This window comes from Dipodomys spectabilis, unplaced genomic scaffold (genome assembly GCF_019054845.1).
Source record: "Dipodomys spectabilis isolate Male_0828 unplaced genomic scaffold, ASM1905484v1 ptg000098l, whole genome shotgun sequence".
Taxonomy (NCBI): Eukaryota; Metazoa; Chordata; class Mammalia; order Rodentia; family Heteromyidae; genus Dipodomys; species Dipodomys spectabilis.
In genome coordinates, this window is record NW_024870775.1 from 3,035,338 (window position 1) to 3,049,341 (window position 14,004).

Genomic DNA, 14,004 nt, shown 5'->3' on the forward strand with positions numbered 1-14,004 from the left:
AGTAAGCCAGCCCCAAAGAAACATAGGTCCCATGGTTTCCCTTATTTGCAATAACCAGTATATGTCTAGGACGAGCAGAAAAGGTCAGAAGCTATGTACATATGACCATATAAGATGATGTTAAGCAAAATGAACCCCAAAATAGGGACACAAGTTTTTTTTCCTGCTATTGTTTTTAATGTATTTATAATGCACTATGTGATTTTTTTGTCCCTTTGTTCTTTGTTCTTCCCCCACATCTAAGCCCTATTTTCACTGTATTAGATACCAGTGCCCTACATCTTGCATATACATTTTTCTGATTTGGAGAGGGGAAGGGAAATAACAAAATACTTAAATAAGGATACAGGTTGACCCATTGTAACAATATGTACAAGACACTATGTTGAAAATGAACTTTACAACTTTGGGGGATGGGGGAAGAGAGTGGGGGAGTTGGGGAGGGAAGGGATGGTAGGGGAAAAACAAAGGAAGAGGTAACAATGCTTGATAGGAAATGTACTCATTACCTTACTCATGTAACTGTAACCTTTCTGTACAGTTTTGTGGGGGTTTTTTGTTTGTTTGGTTTTGGTTTTGCTCATGGGGCTTGAACTCTGGGCCTGGGTCAGATCTTCAGCTCAAGGCTAGCGCTGTACCACTTGATTCACACCACCACTTCTGCTTTTCTGGTGGTTTATTGGAGATAAGAGTCCCACAGACTTTCCTACCCAGGCTGGCTTTGAACCACGATCCTCATATCTCAGCCTCCTGAGTAGCTAAGATTACAGGTGCCACCAGCACCCGTATTGTACACTATTTTTACAATTAAAAAAATATTTTATAAAAATGGAGTGCGGTATTCTCCAAAGAATTTGAACCTTAGCAGTAGTAAGAAAGTTCAGAGTTACCTCAGGAACAACAACTAGGGTATGGTAAAGTAACTTGGGTTTTCCTTGATGCTGTTCATGTCTCCATAAGCATCTCTAGGCTGTGAGAAGCTGCTATGTTTTACTAATAATTCTGCCTCCCACAGTGTGTGTCAGCACTGTTAACAAAAACATTTATACCCCCCAAATCATCAAACAAATAAATTCTTAAAAGTTTCACTATGGTAGGACATAAAAGCTATAAAGAGCTGAATGTCTATCTCAAGCTAAAGAAACTATGAAGTTTCCTTAAAAGCAATAGAATAATCTATCAGATTTTTGATGTGCCTTATTGTTGTTTTCTCTCCTGAATAAAGTAACATAGCTCAATTACTGATTAATTGATTCTAGTATACTGAGTATTTCTATACCTCAGATATTTGTCCTTAGAAAATTACAAAATATAAATTTTCCTTTGCCAGTTCTTATGGAATTTGATGAGTAATGGTTTCTCAAAAATTAGTGGCATCATTTTAAATTATTTGTGAATCTTCAATTCTGTCTGATGCCAATTTATCATTTTTGAACAACTTTTTTTAATTTAGAAACCAATACCCATTCACCCAAAGAGATGATATTTAAAAATAGTTTTAAATCTTTTTAGATTTTTAGATATCTTCTTAACTTAATTCTTTTGCAGTTAGAAGAAAAACACTCAGAACTCTAAAGAAAGCAAAAGACAGAGTTTCTTTCCTAAAGACAGTTCTTTATGGAACTATGGTTTGAACTCAGGGCCTCATGCCTGCTAGGCTGACAATCTACCTCTTAAGCCATCCCCCATTCCAGCTTTTTGTTTGTAATTTTTAAGATAGAGGCGTGTAAACTTGGCTGCCCTAGAATTGTGCTCTTTCTTCACAGCCCCTTGAATAGTTGGAATTACAGGCATGAAGACAAAGGGTGAGCCATAAACTTTTTGGCAAGATGGCAAGATTATTCTTTGTTATCTTTCTGTATTTTGGATGCATGTATGCTGATCCTGTGACTTGAACTTAGGTCCTGGGCACTGCCTTTGAGCTTTGTTTTTTCTTTTCCACTATACCACTTGAGCCACAACTCCACTCTTGGCTCTACTCTTAGCTTTTTGGTGGTTAATTGAAGATAAGAATCTCATGAATTTTATTGTCCTTCATAACTTCCAACTACAATCCCCAGATCTCAGCCTACCGAGTATCTAGGATTACAGCTATGAGTTACCAGTGCCTGGCTAAGATTATTCTGTGTGTGTGTATGTATGTATGTGCGTTTGCATGTATGTCTGTGTATTTGTATTAGCCAGTCATGGCTTATTAGTTCTTTAAATTTTTTTAATATATATTTATTATTGTAAAGATACTGTACATAGAGGTTACAGTTACACGAGTAAGGTAATGAGTACATTTATGAACCCAAAGATAGGAACAGGTTTTTATCTTTGTTGATGTTGTTTTTAATGTACTTATAATGTACTATGTGATTTTTTGTTTCTTTTGTATGTTCTTCCCACATTATATAACAACTGTTTTCACCATATTTGATTCCAGTACCCTGTATCTTGTATATACATTTTTCTTATTTGGGGAGGGGAAGGGAAATAACAAAGTTCTGAAACAAGGATACAAGTTGACCCATTGTAACAGTCATGGCTTTTGAACTTAGGGTCTTGGCACTGTCCATAAGCTTTTGTGCTCAAAGGTGACAGTCTCCTACTTGAGCCACAGCTCGACTTCTGTCTTTTTGGTAGTTAATTGGAAATAAGAGTCTCATGGACTTTACTGCCCCAATTGGTTTTGAACTATAGTCCTCAGATTGAAGCTTCTTGAGTAACAATGATTACAGGCTTGTGCCACTGGTGCCCAATGAGATTATTCTTAATAATTGTAAAAGTCCAGGTGCCGGTGGCTCATGCCTATAATGCTAGCTACTAAGGAGGCTGACATCTGAGGATGGCGGTTCCAAGCTAGCTCAGGCAGAAAAGTCTATGACTCTTATCTCCAATAAACTACCCAGAAAAAGCCAGAAGTTGAGATGTGGCTCAAGTGGCAGGGTGCTAGGCTTGAGCACAAAGAGGGACAGCCCCTAGCCCCTGAGTTCAAAGCCCCAGGTCTGGCAAAAAATAAGTAAAAGTTACAGTAATATGGCCTAAAAACTTTTAAAAATATTGATAATATATTAACAATAATAATAGTATGTACAATAACATATATATTGTTGTAATTATAACAATATATTAATAATATATTAACATTAATACTGAAAGCAATTGAAAAGAAATAAAAAGCCAGACTTTTAAATGATGGTTTTTTCGTGTCTATTTGGACTAAAACTACATTCACGTTTTTCAACTCATGCTCCTGTGAAGATCTTACACAAAAGTTGCTTTTCTCTGAATACAAGAATTATTTGCTTTTCTCTGAATACAAGAATTATATCTGTTGCTGGGGCCCTGGTGGTTCATACCTGTAATCCCAGCTACTCAGGAGGTGAGATCTGAGAATCACAATTGGAAGCCAGCTCCAGTAGGAAAGTCTGTGAGAATCTCATTTCCAGTTAATCACCAAAAAAGCCAGAAGTAGAGGTGTGGCTCCATTGATAGAGCACAAACCTTTGGCAGAAAAACTCAGGGACAGTGCTTAGGCCCTGAGTTCAAAGCCCAGGACCTGGGGCTTTATTACACCTGCAATATTTTTCATTTCTCTCTATTTTAATTGATCATAGGCATTACTATGAGCTGTTTTCACAAATATAAAGACACAAAACTGAAAGGCTAAACAAACTTCAAAAGCTAAGTGACTTGTGGGGGGCAGACTTCACCAGTACCTCTGACTTCAGCTATTTCCTTTCCTGTCTAGAATTGGCTCCTTTCTTTGCCATCATTCAAACAGCTTCTGTAAGTGTATGCTGTAGGAGAATGACTTAGAGGTGATGAGAACAATCAATAAGTGACAATATTCTCTGGACATGAATGAAAATTTATTTTTAAAGTTGCTGTGAAATGTATTCCAAGGTAGGCTTTTATAACCATACTCAGATCTGATTACAGATAAACTAATTTTATACATATGCTGTTATTTTTTATGGTTTTGCTCTGTAAGATTTTATTTTTCATTATTCATTATCATACAACATTTAAGGATAATAAAACGTAAGTTTAGAAACTTATGGCAAATTGTGAAAAGTGCATTTCAAATATACATTCAACCTGAACATTGGTCTTCATTATTTCCCACCCCCCCGCTCCCCTAAAATAAGACATGGCTATAGAATGGTGGCTCTCTAAAGGTGACTGCCCTCTCCCCGGCCCAGGGGGCTTTTTATACCTTGTGTAATTTTGGCTGTCCTGGCAGAAGGGGTGCTCATTGTGTGAGCACAATGAACTATCCAGACCAAATAGTAATAGTGCCAAAGAGTTTCTTAACTCTAGTAAAAAGGACTTAGTTCCTCGTTGGTGAGTAGCCTGTTTTCCACTATAATTCTGAAACAGACTTTGCCATATGATATATACTATTTAAAAGATTGAACTTAACAATATCATTATCAAAACTAACAGTTGACTTAGGTAACAAAATGACAAAATCAAAAATAAAAATTTAAATTATAGAAATTAAGTGGGTTACCCATCCAAAGATTTAACTAATTGTGAACTGAAAATACTTGAAAAACAGTATAGACATTTCCTGCACAGTATACACATTTCTTGCCACTTCCCTAAACAATATACTACTATTTATGTTGTATTAGATATTATTAATGATGTAAATAAAGATGGTTTAAAGTATACACAAGGATGTACAAATATTATTTTAACAGTTATTTCATAAACTTTTATATGGTCCTTAAGGAAAATTGTCAGAGCCATTAGTCAATTTCTAAATTGATTGAGCTAATTAGGTACTCTCAAAGACAATATTGTTAAATTAATGTATCCTGTTACATTCTGATTATAGCCAATTTCTTTGCTGTCTATGCCCAAGATTGAAAGTTAGCCAGATGGGCATTTTCCCACTTTCCCAGTTGTTTTTCCATTTTATCTTACCACATAAGAACAATGAATCATCTTGTCTATTAGCTGGGTTTGGAAGTTCAATTTTTTAATATACATTTTTATTGTAAAGATATTGTACACAGGGGTTACAGTTACATGAGCAAGGTAATGAGTCCATTTCTTATAAAGTATTATTACCCCCTCCTTTGTTTTTCCCCTACCATCTCTTTCCTCCCCACCTCCCCAATTTTTCCCTCCCGCCCTCTGCAAAGTTGTAAAGTTTGTTTCAACATAGTATCTTGTACATCTTGTTGTTATAATGGGTCATCCCGTATCCTTATTTCAGCATTTTGTTATTTCCCTTCCCCTCTCCAAATTAGAAAAATGCATATATAAGGTGAAATACACCAGAATCAAATACAGTGACAACAGGGGTTATACCATGGGGGAAGAACATACAAAGAAACAACAAAAATCAAAACATGTATTATAAGTACATTAACAAGAACAGCAAGAAAGATAAAATCTCTTGTGTCCCTATCTTTGGGTTCATTTCGCTTAGCATCAGATTATATGTTCATATGTACATAGCTTTTGACCTCTTCTGCTTGTGCTAACATAGTATGAAAAGCTGCAGATATAATGGGTTTAGTGGCATATTTCTATAATCCCAGCTACTTGGGAGCCTAAGGTAGGCCAGCCTGCATTACGAGTAGACTCTGCCTGAAAAAATAAGCACAGAAACAAACCAGGAAAAGAATGTATTAGCTACCACTAGACTTGACACTTGAGAGGTGGTTAGTAGTGTTTCTGCTAATGTTCTAAGGTCGGCCAAGACCAGACGTGTATTCATGCCTAAGTACTTTACAAATGATGCAGCTCTGCCCTCGGACAACTTCAATGTCTTTTAATTATTTTGTGTTGTCAGATGTTTACAGTATTTACTAACTGGGATTAAGCAAAAAATTCTGAACTCATGTTATTTATTTTGAGTCAGAACAAATAGTTTCTAGACAAAGTTGCATGCAGACGCACATACTTTAAAACTCACATAGAATGTGGGTATATGTGGATGGGCGTGCATATATTATTCTAAGTATATACCACCTATATCTCTATATTCACATGCTTAAAAATCAATGCTTTCCTTGTGAAAAGCCAGGTACGTATCATTTTGCTCCACATTATCATTGTTTCCTTTCTATTCTTTTCTCTTGCCTTATAATAACTTTGAAAATAAAGTATCTTGTTACTTTGTGTGCTCTGGAAACAAGTGAGTGGTTTCAAGGCTGTCATATATTATCAAGATGAGAAGTGTCTGGAGCAACTTCCATTATACTTATTCCTGAATCAGCACCAATTTATAGTCATTGCATAGGAAATTTTTTGCAATGTCTTTGTTTATACATTCAAAACTTTGTCTGGGAAGGGATGTGAAGGGTAAACAAAGGAGGAGGCTGCAATGCTTGATAAGAAATGTACTCATTATCTTGCCCGTGTAATTGTAACCCCTCTGTACAGTATGTTCAAAAAAAATAAAAATAAATAAATAAAATAAAAATAAATAAAACTTTGTACTTTCATGTTTTTCCTCCAATGCAATTGCGACCTGAGCCTATATAGGTCTTCAGTCACTAAGCTATTAGAGAGTTCCATGTTATCAGAACTCTCAAACTTCTTTTCACCCTTCTTTGTACTATTAAAATTGCAACTCATAGAAATAATGTGTTAATCAAAGTTTTCTGTGAGAAAAAGTTTCCAAGTCTTCCTCACTTTTGCTAAGCAATGGTGAGAGATATGTTAAAATAATTACTTGAAATAGAATTACTGCAATTTTCTTCAGTACTAATGGTTGCGTTTCTCCTAGCTTTTCTCCATGTCCTCAATTTATTTAAAAAGCTTTCAAGGTGAATGCTGGTAGTTTACATCTATAACCCTAACTAATCAGGAGCCTGAGATCATAGCAATAGAATTTGAAACCAGCCCAGGAAGCCCATGTGACTCTTATCTCTAATTAGTTAGCAAAAAAGCAGAAATGGAGCTGTGATTCCAGTGAAAAAGTACTAGCCTCAAACAAATAAAGCTCAGGGATCGCACCCAGGCCCTGAGTTCAAGTGACAAGACCAACACACACACACACACACACACACACACACACACACGTAAAACAAATATATATATATATATATATATATATTAATACGTCAGTTGGATTGTGTATATGTGTTCTGGGACTGGAACTCTCACTTAGCTATTCTGCTCCTCGCTGGAACTCTATGGCTTGAGCCTTGCCTCCAGTTCTGACATTTTGTTGGTCTATTAGCAATTCCAGTCTCTAAGGATTGTTTGCCTGAGGATTGCTTTAAGCTAGGAACCTCAGTTCTCAGCCTCCTGAGTAGCTGGGATTATAGGAATGAACCAAGGACACCAACTGTAGTATTGTAGACCATTCTGTTTTGTTTTTTTTTCCTTTGTACTAATCTTGGGGTTTGAATCCAGGACCTAGGAACTGTCCCTGAGCTGTTTTGCTTACTCTATCACTTGAACTGCAGCTCTACTTCCGTGTTTTTAGTGGTTAAGTCTCATGGACTTCCCTGCCTAGGTGGCTTTAAACTGCAAACTAATCCTCCGATTTCAACCCCTTGAGTAAGTTGTAAGCCTTGAGTGTTGGGTTTGTAATCCACTCTTACCTTTAGTGTCTAAGTCTCATTATGTCTTATAATATAAATCTACTTTGCCCTTACCCTTTTTAACTTTAAATTCATGAATGCCATGCCCTCTTTTTTCTTCCTCAGGTTTATAAAATATTATGACTTAAAAGAATCATTTCCATAAATTATTTTTTGCTGGCTTTGTAGGACTTTAATTTTCTGTGGACACAAAAAAGTACTCCCTAGCAGGGAGTCAGTGGTTTACACCTGTAATCCTAGCTTCTCAGGAGGCTGAGATCTGAGGATCACTGTTCAAAGCCAGCTCAGGCAGGAAAGTCCAAGATTCTTATCTCCAATAAATTACTTAGAAAAAGTTGGAAGTGGCACTGTGGATCAAGGCTAGAGCACTAGCTTTGAGCACAGATAGGCTCAGGGACAGAGCCTGGGCCCTGAGTTCAAGCCCCAGGACCAGCAAAAAGAAAGAAAGAAGGAAAAAAAGAAGGAAGGAAGGAAGGAAGGAAGGAAGGAAGGAAGGAAGGAAGGAAGGAAGGAAGGAAGGAAGGGAGGGAGGGAGGGAGGGAGGGAGGGAGGAAGGGAGGGAGGGAGGGAGGGAGGAAGGGAGGGAGGAGGGAAGGAGGGAGGGAAGAAGGGAGGGAGGAAGGGAGGGAAAGAAAGGACGGAAGGAAGGAAGGAAGGAAGGAGAAAAGGAAAAAGTGCTCATTATGAGGCCATGGTAGATGAAAAATTGTTACTCACTGGAAAACTGAAATGCCAAGTTTACAAACTTGCTATCATAGTTGCAATTCTCAAATGGAATTTTCTTAGCTCCCTGGAAACTTCTAGTTTTAGAGACTGGCATGAGGGATGTGAGAAAAAGAGATGAGTGAGTTTGAATATTTGAATATTGTTAAATCAGATCTTTATGGATCTTTTCATGGCATCAGAACATGATGTAATTTAGGAAAATATGACAAGAATAGAAGCTTAATGACTGGCAAAATGTTGAGATCTGTTTTTACTTGGTGAATGCTTCATGAATATTCATTGCATAATTCTTTTATATTTTCTTCAAGTTTACAAATTTTCAAGTTAATGATTTTTTAATTTATTGTGGTACTTAGAAAAGGAGATTACAAATTTTAGATCAAGTGCATTATCAGAAATCTACATACATTAAATCAAGTTTCTGAAAGCTACTGTAGAAATTATCTACAGTTATGTGAGTTTTGGATCCAGTAATTACTCAGTCATGATATTAACATAATATTAACATAATATTATAGTGATGATATTATAATGATACTGACTAAGTTTCCTTCTTAGCAGAAGTTTGAAAATCATGGGAATTAAGGGAGCTTCCAAATAATTTTCCTAGCTAATATATGAGGGGCATAACTCCATAGTTTGTAGCTGATCCCAATTTCTTTCTGAGTTCTGACAAAAAGCACTCTCTACACAAAGCTTATTCTTTGCACAACAGGTCTGTGTTATGTAAGCCATCTGCCATTCTATTTTGTCTAAATTCTTGTGATATAATAACAGCATGACATTAGAGAGAAAAATGTCATTTTACAAGTATATTTTGAATAATATAATTTCATGAAGTAAATTTTAGGCTTTCAATAGGATTATTTGTAGCTATGAAAGTTAATATAAGTAGTCTCTTTTCCATTTATATTATTAAACATAAACTTTGGCAAAGTTTCTATAATCTACATATAAATTGTTTAGAAGCTATAAAGATAATAAAAATAACAGGTAGCAAGAATTGATTTCTTTGTTTTGAGAAATGAGCACTTCTTATCACTGATTCTCCTTGGCAGTTGTACAGGGCTATTCTAAACTCACTCTCAGGGCTATAATGCCACTCACATACGGCATGATATAAGTGAAAACTTTCATAGTAATGTGGGACATGAATTAAAAGTGAAAAAATGGCTAGCATCACTGATGACCACAACAGAGGCATTGTGGGGGATACAAATAGGAATACCCAATGGTAAGCTCTTAAATAAACCTATTGTAAAATTGGTGTAGGGAATCCCAGCTACTCGGAAGCCTGAAATCTGAGGATCTGATTGGAAGCCAGCCCAGTCCTGGAAACTCTTACCTCTAGTTAACCACCAGAAAACTGGGAGTGGCACTGTGGCTCAAAGTGATAGAGTACTAGCTTTGAGCAAAAAAGCTCAGGGACAGCACCCAAGCCCCAAATTCAAGCCCCATGACTGACAAAAAGAAAGAAAAGGAAGAGGAGGAGGAGGAAGAAAGAAATTAGGTTGATGTTAAGCGAAATGAACCTCAAGTTAAGGACTCAAATGTTTTTTTTTTTCTTGCTTGCTATTGTGTCTAACATATTTATAAGATATTTCTTTGTTGCTTTGAATGTCCCTCCCCCACATACAGTGTAACCCCTGTTTTCACTGTATTTGATGTTGGTATAATTTGTGGAGGGGAAAGGAAAAAACAAATTGTTTAAATAGGGATACAGGTGGACCCATTGCACCAATGCGATGTACAAGATGTTATGTCAAAAATGAACTTTACAACTTGGGCTGGACGGGGCAGGGGCGGGGTTGGGGGGAGGGGAATGGGAGGGATGGGAAGGGAAAACAAAGGAGGACGCAACAATGCTTGATAAGAAATGCACTCCTTACCTTGCCGATGTAATTGTTACCCCTCCGTATGGTATTTTCACAATAAAAAAAAGAAAGAAAGAAATTAGGTTTAGAGGATCATGCACAAATGGAGTGTAAAAGGATAAATCTCTTAAGCTAGAGAGTCATGAGGTAATTTCCCCTTTGATACAAAGTGTCTCCCACCTGACCTTGCTGCCTCATTGCAGGCTCTTCCCCACAGGGTCAGTGCTGCTGCCAGAGGGATCAAGAGCAGCTACTCACTAATTTAGCTCTAGACAAGCCCTGACTTTGACACATGTAAGTGAGTACATGGTATTTTCAGAAGGTGTTATTGTCTTCTAGTGAGTTAGAGGTATTTTACATCAGCAAAACCAAAATGAAAACTGTTTCTTTTAATGCATTTTATTCTTCCAGAATAAAATAAGAACATGCTGCTATAGTAAAATGGCCTTTAGTTACTTAACAAGCCTAACCTACACCCAACCAGTGAATGCCTATATACATAGGAAATGATGAAAGCTAATATTCTTATAACATAAACAAGTATCATTTATAGTTTATCAGTCATGTATTACTGTCCAGCAAAAATAACCCTATGGAGAATTATTTTCATATCTGCAGATTAGGGAGATTATTTTAGAGAATTTGTTAAATAACTACAATTACCACACATGGTCCAAAAACACAAAAACCTCCTAAATCATGCTAGTTGCTGTCTTTTGAAAAGCTAATGTTGAATAATTGAACCATTAAAAAAAAAAACCTGCCATATTTGAGCTCCTCTTAATGTCTGGCAGTGTCTGAGCCATGCAAGTTTCCTTTTGGAAACTTCTCATGCTGCACCCACCTTCACAAAAGCAGGCTGGAAACAGCCTGGAGTTGAGTGTTTATTTAGGGAATTATTTGGTCATGTCGGTTTGAGCAGTGGGATCCCAATGAATTACTAGATACTATTTATGTAAATATGAGCACTTTGTTTTTTGATAATCCTTTCAAAAATTTCTAACTACTTTGTAACTACATAATTTAACCCAGTGATAAAAGGCACTTATTGAAAGCCTACCTTTTCAATGTCTCCCCACCCTAAATACTAACCAATCCATCAGGCTGGGTTTTTTTTCCTATGCAATGTGCAATCTGTCAATATCTGCACAAAATAGAAAATATGGCAGCACTTGTGCAAAGACTGCATGCAGTAAGGGGAGAAACTCTGAAAGTTGGATGAACATTCCTGTTGGGCTTCAAGAAGAAAACAGCTTAGATTTTGCAATATGATAAGCAAAAATATGGCTGTGTGTCATAATGCGTCAATAACTTTCATCAGATTCTGAAAGAAGTTGATTTTTAAGCAGCTTCACTTTTACAATCTATTTTAGCTGATACATAAAAGAATAAGAATTCCTGTAAGATGGTGACTGAATGACATCTCCTGGCATGCTTTCAAACCCAGAAGCACCTGATTGAACAGACGTTCTCACACCCAAGTCCCTGCAGCAGTGCTAAAGAAGGTAGTGCTGAGAGCCAGGTAGTTTGATTTTGATACCATCAACATCCCACAAGCTGACCTGAAATAATAGGCAATGTGTTCTCAGGGCTGGGCCACAGAAGTTGTGGTGCTGCTGAAGCTGCAGCATGGTCCCGTGCATGAAAGGTAGAGAAATTGCTGTGAGAAACTGTCCATATAGAATGCCTGGTGATGAAACAGAGCCTTGAAATCTGGCTGAGCATTGCTATCAGCCCCAGCTCCATCTTGGAAACTGCAGCAACCTAGATCTAAGCATCCACTGGGACAAAAACAGTACCTATGTTGGAACAAGACTGTGCTAGTACAGACAACATGGTAGGAGTTGGTGTGGACTAGTGTTGTGGATGATGTCTGAGGTCAAGTACAAAGTCACACTGGGGAACTGAGAGCACAGATTCTAGAAATCATATTCAGATCTCCTTTCCCCATGATGAGAGAGCAGCTCAAGGCAATGGTATCAACTATACCAAAGTTAAGTCTCCAGCTAGGCTGCCACCCACCAGTCTCCAATTTGGATTTTGATGAGGAAAACAAACCTAGCTACTCAGGAGAGCAATGGAGAAATGATTAGATTTGGTCACTCAAAGAACCCTTGAAGCTGTCTAATCAAGTTAGTAGAGTTGTGTGAGATCCCAAAGTTGTGCCAGATCCCAAATGAATCTCTGGAATATAAGGCTGCATAAGGCCATGTGTGTGTATGTGTGCGAGCATATTTGTATATGTATTGGATGTGTCATTTTAAGATACTTCTAACAAACAAAGGCAGGCAGAAGGACAGAACACAGCCTGGAAAAGGATGGTAGGAAGTGCATGCAATAGGGCAACTTGTGTGGAAGGAGCAATGGAAGAAGAGCTGTGTGGAAAAGGATACGCTATGTTGTACAACACAGAGAATTCTCATGTAATCATTATTTTTCTAGTGAGGAAATCATTGGTGATTCAATTACTAAAGAGTCTCTGTGATAATAAAACTTTAAGCCAGGCCCAAAGAAACATAGGTCCCATTGTTTCCCTTATTGGCAATAACTAGTATATGTTTGAGACAAGCAGAAATGGTCAGATAAATTGATGTTAGGTGAAATGAACCCCAAGATAAGGAATCAAATGGTTTTTCTTTCTTGCCATTGTTTCTAACATATTTATAAGATTATTTCTTTGTTGCTTTGTATGTCCCTCCCCCACGGTATGTCCTTCCCCTGTTTTCACTGTATTCGATGTTGGTATAATTTGTGGAGGGGAAGGGAAAAAACAAATTGTTTAAATAGGGATAAAGGTGGACCCATTGCAACAATGAGATATACAAGACGTGATGTCAAAAAACAAATTTACAACTTTGGCGGGGTTGGGGGGATAGGAGGGCAGGGATAGTAAGGGGAAACAAAGAAGGAGGCAACAATGCTTTATAAGAAATGTACTCATTACCTTGCTCATGTAATTGTAAACCCTCTGTATGGTATTTCCACAATTAAAAAAAACTTATTAATAAAAAAAGAGGGGCTGAGAAGGTGGCTCAGTGGTAGAGTGCTTGCCTTGCATGCTCAAGGCCCTGGGTTCGATTCCTCAGCACCAAATAAGCAAAAAGAAAAAAGCTAGAAGTGGCGCTGTGAGTCAAGTAGTAGAGCGTTAGCCTTGAGCTGAAGAACTGAGGGACAGCACCCAGGCCCAGAGTTCAGGCCCCACAACTGGACCCCTCCCACACAAAAAAAAGAAAAGAAAGGAAAATTGTAAAACTTTCATATTAGCTTGTGCTTTTAACTATTCATTTCATTTTATATTTGTTAATATTGATTGGCTTTTGTATATTTGACTTGAGTGATTTTGTACTCTTTTATTTTCCTTTTTAGAACTTTCTTTTCCATTTCTTTCCTATGCAGTCATTATGCATTAGCCATGATACCCAGGTTCCATTACTAGATATTAAAGTGTATCTTCTCCTTTTCTCTCTTATCATTCTCTGATTTTAATAACTTCCTCTGTCTACTATTTTCTGTCTTTAACTCCCCATTGATAATCCTTCGTTAACTACATTTCCAGTAGGTAAACAGATGGCCAGGTTGGTTTTGCTTGTCTGTTGGCTTCTCTGCTTTTCCTCAATATAATATTAACTATGTCTTTCCACCTATCTCAATTTGCCGTTTTTCCTTTTTTTCTTCTTTTGCTGATCCTGGGGCTTGAACTCATGACTTGGGTTCTGTGCCTGACCTTTTGTGCTCAATGCTGGCACTCTCCAATTGAGCCATAGCTCCACTTCTGGCCTTTTGGTGATTAATTGGACTTAAGAGTTGTATGGATTTTCCTGCCCTGGCTGACTTTGAACTTCTAT